This window comes from Acyrthosiphon pisum, chromosome A1 (genome assembly GCF_005508785.2).
Source record: "Acyrthosiphon pisum isolate AL4f chromosome A1, pea_aphid_22Mar2018_4r6ur, whole genome shotgun sequence".
NCBI classification, from domain to species: domain Eukaryota; kingdom Metazoa; phylum Arthropoda; class Insecta; order Hemiptera; family Aphididae; genus Acyrthosiphon; species Acyrthosiphon pisum.
Window position 1 is genome coordinate 115,173,887 of NC_042494.1, and position 7,752 is coordinate 115,181,638.

A 7,752-nucleotide genomic window follows, 5' to 3' on the forward strand; every position below is an offset into this window, starting at 1 on the left:
AACAAAAACAAAACAGCTATAATGGCCATAGTTGCCGGGTTTCATGATCAATAATAAAAAAAAAATTCAATAATATTTTATTGTTCTTTTTTTAAACTTAACAATAATAATTTTGACGCCATGCGGACGTTTTCTTCAGGTTATTAGAATTTGACTAGCTGTAATAAACAATCTATCAACTGGGACTGAAGAGGGTAGAGTTGTATTATATCTTAAAAATATTTTTTTCACCATATTGTGATACTGATTTAATAGGTACATTTCAAGTTTTAGAATCTGCAATATAGTAAATAATCATCTAGATTCTAGATAATAGATTATATTTTTTCTCATCTAGCTAAGATATTAGATTAATCTTTTAAAAATGATATAAATAAGATATAATACACGAGAAAGCTATATCTAAATAATGCTTAAACCTGATTATTAATAACTAGTTTTTATCATAGTTTACATAAACTACTAGGTAAATTATCATGATAGGTATTATTATCTTTGTGTGTATATATTGTATACTGATCAGTGTCTAACAATATTACTGATATAGTAATGTAAAATGTTACACAATATTTTTAATTGTTGTTATTTATTACGTTCTTCGAGATACCTAATAGGTCATTAACTATTAGTATTATTATAACAATTTATCTTTAAATAAGTAAGTAAGTAAATACATAAATACAAATATTGTTAAATTTTTTATAGATCCAATTGCTCGTCTAGATAGAACCATTATTTGATCAATAAAAAACACTGTTTGGTCAATATAGCAATATAGCAGTATTTACTATTGGACACTGGTATACATAAGTATTGCTACCTAAACGTTCAAAACTCAATCTAGAGTAAACAGTATTAGGAAGATTTAAAAGAATTTATAAAGTACCTATACATGTAAATTTATAGATATTAAGTAACTAGCTAGTAGCTGTATAAATTATACAGTTACATTATAACCTGACTACACAATGGAAAAAAACGAACTAACATAAAATACAGAGCTTTACGCCGGTGTGTCCTGGTCTTAATGTACCAGCTCTGCAGATCACGGGCAAATCGGACTCATTGTTGTGTTACTACCTCATTTTGTAAACTAATTCGACCGAGATGGGAAATCCGTCTGATCAGCACTTGGTATATTTTTAAACGTGATTCAAATAATTACTCTCCACACTTTTTCTGAAATCTCTAAAACAATCTTTGAAATTGTCATCAAAATAAATTATTCGAATAGTTTTTGAATGTATATATTACAAATAGTAGTTTATATATGCCGGTACTGGCGCACTTTTATTTTATATCAGTAAAAGATCACAAAGAAAACAATGTGCAAAAAGATCAGAAAATCGAAATGCAATAATAATTAAAATATTTTTCGCAAAACTTATAATATTAATAATTAAAAATTGAAATGCAATATTTCCCCAAAAAATATTTTTTCACAAAACTTATGAAATTAATAATTAAAAATTGAATTGCAATAATTATTAAAATATTTTAAAAAGAAATTTATGAATCATTATCAGTTTTTAATAGAATTGTTCTATTAAAAAATCTAACAACAAACTAGTGATCGTTAAAAAAAATATTCATCAATCCAATGACTCATTACATGCTCCGATAATTCATTATGAATTTCCTTAAAATAACCAATTAATTTCTTAATTTTTTTATAGTCACCATCATTATCATTATAACTTTTGTATAAAAATGCTACACAATGTTCTAGACTAACTATAGATGATTCAATTTCTGATAAGACTTTTAATATTTCTTCATGATCTTCGATCATATTTAAAAGTTTTTTACAATTTTCCATTTCTATTATTTCTATTAGTAAATATATTTTTTTTAAACATTGAAATACTAAAAATATTTTTCAAAAACTTGAAATGCAAAATCCCCAAAACATTTTTTAATAGAATTGTTCTATCAAAAATAAAAATCGAAATACCATATTTAATTGCAAAATGTATTAAAAAGAAATTTAAAAATTTAAAAATTAAAAAATATAATAAATAATAAAATAATGGAAACAACTATTAAAACTTTTAATAAATTACAAGAAAATGAAATGCAAAACGAAATAGAAAACTCAATGTTAAATAATGCAATCTTTGTTAAGTTTTGTAAATATGAATACTATAATACTAATAATAATAAAATTATTATAATCATGAAATATAATCTAAATAAAATTCCAATTGAAGGAAATATTTTAATTGTCGATCATGGACACAATATTTCTGGAAATGGAAAGCCTTATGCTTCTAAAATACTAAAATCACCAACATGGCTTGACATTTGTAAAGTAGCTAATGATTTAATAATTACAACTGGTACTTATTTTTATAAATATGTCCATGATATTTGTGTTGTTCAAGATTTAGGAAATATTAAAATATGTTGTCTTTCACAGTTTTGCGAAAAATATTTTAATTATTATTGCATTTCGATTTTCTGATCTTTGTTGACGCACATTGTTTTCTTTGTGATCTTTTACTGATATAAAATAAAAGTACCGGCATATATATACTACTACAAATATAATATATACATTGAACATTCGTTTTTATATAAAAAGTCTCTTTCATTTTTGTAACCAATGGCAACTCTATATTATATAAACCAATAAATTATTTGTTTTTCGTGAGTCAAAACGAAATTTCTGCGTGAGCCACCCTATATCAACATTATGGGTTGAAAAACGAAACTATAAACACTCCCTGAGTTTCAAGGAATATATGTGTGCCAATTGGTTCAGTAGTTTCCGAGATTACCGAGTATTAACAAACGTACTTTATCATTTTTATGTATAAATATAGGTAGCTGACCCGGCAATGATCTGCCATTAACTTACTATATTACATAAATAAAAAATAGTACTACTATTAATACTACCAACAATACTCAGTGATAGTGTACCACTGTAGCTTTATATGAGTGAAAGAATTTTTAGAAACAGTTCAGACGTTTAGGAAATATTGTCTTTAAAGTTTAAGTATTTTTAAAAATTTAAAAAATCAGATATTGAATAACATTATTGAAGAAATAATCGGGTGAGCATGCTCGGACGCTTGGTGAATCCCTCTGTATATTTTTTAGATTTCATCGTTACAGTATGAACTATAGCCTATAGGTAGGTACTTATAATAAAACCTTCTATTACATTTTAAATCCTTAGCATCTCTTATAACATTTTATATATTTTTTACTACAGACTACAGTATAATTTACATGTATAATTACAGTATAATTTAAATGATTTTGATGAGTTAATTTTGTCAAAATTTGAACTTTAAATGTTTGTAAAAAATAAAATCATGTATCTTAAATAATTTTAAACTGCTTATATAAAAATTCATGAGAAACCTTGTTTTAAATTCTCAAACTGTTTGACAAAGCAGAACATTTTTATAAAAAAAAAAAATAAAAAATTTCTTATGCTTATAATACATAGCCCAAAAAGAGTTGAAATATATTGCGCATTTTATGGCTTATAGAAAATACTAATATAAACATTGGGTGAAACTGATAAGTATATCTACCTATCTACGGTTATTAAATTACAAACAATAATTGTTAATCATTAGTTTAGGGGTGAATATGTAATGTCAAAAATATTCAAACTTTAATCGCTTTTAACAAATTCATTTGACTTTCCGATAAACTTTTTTTCTTTTGTTAAAGGCAGAAAATCTTATGAAGAATTTAGTATTAAATCTTATAATATCTTATAAAAAAAAGAAACTTTTTTATGAATATTTAACTAAAAAAAACTTGCAAGTTTTCGTGATTTTGACAAATTTATTGTTAAACTTCGGACATTTATAAAACAATATTCTGATTTTGTGAATTAACGCTCAACTTTTTTTTAAATCACACTAATAACAACTTATGAGGAACCTTTTATTAAATAAAAAAAATTTTTGACCTAGCATGGAAAAAAACCAATAATAATCAAAATTTTCTTATGTCTATAAATACTTTAAAAAGAGTCAACATATTTTGAAAATCGAATGGTGCTTAAAAAATTTTAATATAAACATTTGGTGAAATGTTCATGTAACTACTGGTTTTTCTACTCTGGACGATTTTGAAAAGGATGCTTTACTGTGAATTTTTACTTTTGACCCCCTTCCCCCAAAGTACCAATTAGATTCAAATTTCCAACCATAAAATATGCTGAAGTATAAAACTAAAGCATTTTTACTGCCTTAAAAGACAGGCACGTAACAAAGGAATGGCCCGGTAAAAGGTGATGAAAGATCCACAAAATTGTAAAATCGCCACTAATCGCCTTGTTCAGAATCCAAAATATTACAAACATATAAAAAATAATAATACGAATTCCATAGTAGGTATAGGTACCTATAATAATATATACCTAACTTTATATTTTATATTTTTAAATATAGCAGGCACTCGTTAAAACATGAGCCATAGCCCATAATTCGTATGTAGGTACATACTTACCAACGTTAATAAAACTTGGGCCACAAGTAGGTGGTATCTCTAAATCTCGGGCAGCGATTAAGTAGAGTTTTTTTTACCACGGGACGCATCTATATAGTAACCAGTAACCACCCTGTAATAATATTATATGGATGGCTTAACTATAATATATTAATACCAAAGTGCTAAATATTATTATTGTAATATTAAAACTGTTGTAAAATGCAGTAATAGCGAACGCGTTATTTTCGGGATCTAGTCCAGTGGCGTATTTACGGGAGATGATATGGGGGACAGATCCCCCTTGAACTTTTTTTTTTGTAAAGTTAAGTTTTTTAATTTTCTGTATTTCTCAATATGATATTACTTTTAAGTATGTCTGTTTTCTAAATGTTCTAGCCATGGTAATTGACACTAATTGTACCAATCTGATACACTAATCGCCACTAATAGTTCGTGGTAAATATGCGACTATCGGACAACAAAAACATATATCTCTATGGTAGTATGGTGTACTGTATTTTTTACTTTTCTGCGAATAATTTTTCATGCATGAGTGTATAATAAACCCGTTAAACAGCCGGTAAATAAAACAAAATTACCACGAAGACCGTAGATTTACCATAGAGCGTAGGTTTATTTTTAGTGACTGAAAAAATTGTATTCACCCCTGGGTTACATGCTTTAGATGTTTGTGATAAAAAGTTTCATTCAAATATTCATGAACTCTTGAAAATATTTTGTACTTCACCTGTATCAACTGCTACACCTGAACGATGTTTTTCGAGTTTGAAGAGGATTAAGTCTTACCTAATAAATAGTATGACAGAAGTAAATATTTTATCAATTTTCCTATCTAATATTGAATAATAATGATTAGAAATTAGGTAGTAATTATTATATACTTTGTTTATAAGAACCGAATTAATGTGTTGGCTTTATTGACATGTCACCGGTCAATAAAATAATCACGCCAGATGAGATTATTGATGAACTTTACTGAGAATAAACAAATAGAAAACTAAATTTTGTATTAAAACTATTTTTTTTGTTCATCGTATACGAGTTTTATAGTTAGTCTACATTTACAGTATTTAAACTGATCATCTATAGCGCCTCTTCGGACCGTAATAAACGTGGTAATAATCAATGAACGATGATACACCATCGATTGTGACAGACGTTTAGCAATGTTCTAAATCGGCCAAAAAAAAAACCGAATCTATGATTATTGACGTCGTTGTCATATTCAACAATTAATTTTAAATCTATTAAAAATTACCAACAATTGATCTGTGTGTACCAAAATGGTGACAAACAAGATTTTTTTTTTTGGGGGGGGGGGGTCAGAACCCTAGAACCCTACCCCTGTGTACGCCACTGCTGGGATCTACTGACTATACTATACAATGTTGGTGAATGTATGTTTGTTAACACCGCCAACTATGTTTTACTGTTGCACAGGAATCGGTCACATGGTGGGTGCCGGGATTTACGTGCTGATCGGCACGGTGGCCAAGGAAATGGCTGGTCCGGCGATCATCCTATCGTTCATGTTGGCTGGCGCAGCGTCTATGTTGGCCGCGTTATGCTACGCCGAATTTGGAACCCGCATACCAAAAGCGGGTTCAGCGTACGTCTACACGTACGTGAGCGTCGGCGAGTTTTGGGCGTTCGTTATTGGATGGAACATCATACTCGAACACATGATTGGTAATAATTTCAGGCGAGCGCGATTAATCACAAATATAGCAACAACCCAAAGATCCTTTACCGGTCCGGAACTCGGCGGTGCGTGTCTGGCCAGAGTGGTTGTGTAGTGTGCGTGGTTGAGTGATGTTAAGGTTGCGTCTTGCCAGTCTTGGTATGCAGTGTACCTACGCATGAATACACACACAATAGCGTCCGGAATTGCGGACTGCGGTTGCTGATGTACTTGCGTGTGTGCGTGAGCAGGTTAGGTTAGGCATTATACTATGCCTACGGAGTAACGGTCATTAAAATACCTATTTTTTTTTTTGTATTTTCAAATTATAATTTCGTTTTATACATAAAACTCTTTTTTTTTTTTTTATAGACAACTTATAATTATTCTCACTATATTATAACCACATGGGCCAAATTATACCTACCGTTAAAATTAAAAAGAGTGAAATAATTAACCAGATAAAATGATATAGGCATGCCCGTGTGGCAGTGGGGCCAATCCAATGAGGATTAAAATTAGTACTTCAAACAAAAACCAATTGAAGTCTTACATACTTTAATTTACACTGGTCACACGCACTATACAGTTACAAAATAAACATAATTATTTTTTTGTTCAAAATCTAATAAGAAATCTAATAAAAGTCAACATTGTTTCGAATCTTCAATATATCAATTTTCACAATCTATAATGTTAATATAGGTATTAATTTGTAATATTATCATAATTTCTTTCTTCAAGTATTTTTCAAGGTATTTAAAATTCCTGCATATTATACAGAGTATCATTGTTGATAAAAATACAGTAGGTAACAAATTATTTTTTTTTTTTTTGGTATACGTTCCTAGTCGGTTATCTGTACTCTCACTAATGTCTATATTTGTTCCTAAATGCAATAATAAAAAGGCGGGTAAGTCGTGGATGTCGCTCTGCTGTACAGTAGGTTACAAGTGGGTTACTGTAATGGATGGAATTAAATTTGAATCCAATGATATTATATCATTGTATACGAAAAACGATTCTGAACGGAGATGATTTGTCAGTCTAGGATATATTATTTTTAAAGAAAAACTTATGGAGAACCTTGTACCAAATTTTAAAAACTTAGTTATAAAAGAAAAAATTTTTACGATTTTTCAACCACTAAATTACTTGCAAATTTTCGCAATTTTGACATATTTCGTATAAATTTGAACTTTAAATGCTTATAAATAAAAATTGTGACAATGTATTCCTTTTATTTTGCAACTGCTATTGTAAAAATATGTTAGGAGCCTTGTATTAAATTTCCAAATCTTAGAATTAAAAAGAAAAACTTTTATGAATTTCTGTCTAAGATAATTTGAACATTGCCGTAATTTTTACGTATTTAGTCAAAATTTGAACTTTAAATGCTTATAAAAAAAAAATCGTGACTATATATTTCTTTTATTTTTCAATTGCTATTGTAAAAATATATTATGAGCCTTGTATTAAATTTTGAAATCTTAGATATAAAAGGAAAATTTTTAATGAATTTCTAGCATAAAATAATTTACGAATTTTCGTGATTTTTACATAATATGTTGTCAAAATTTGAACTTTAAATG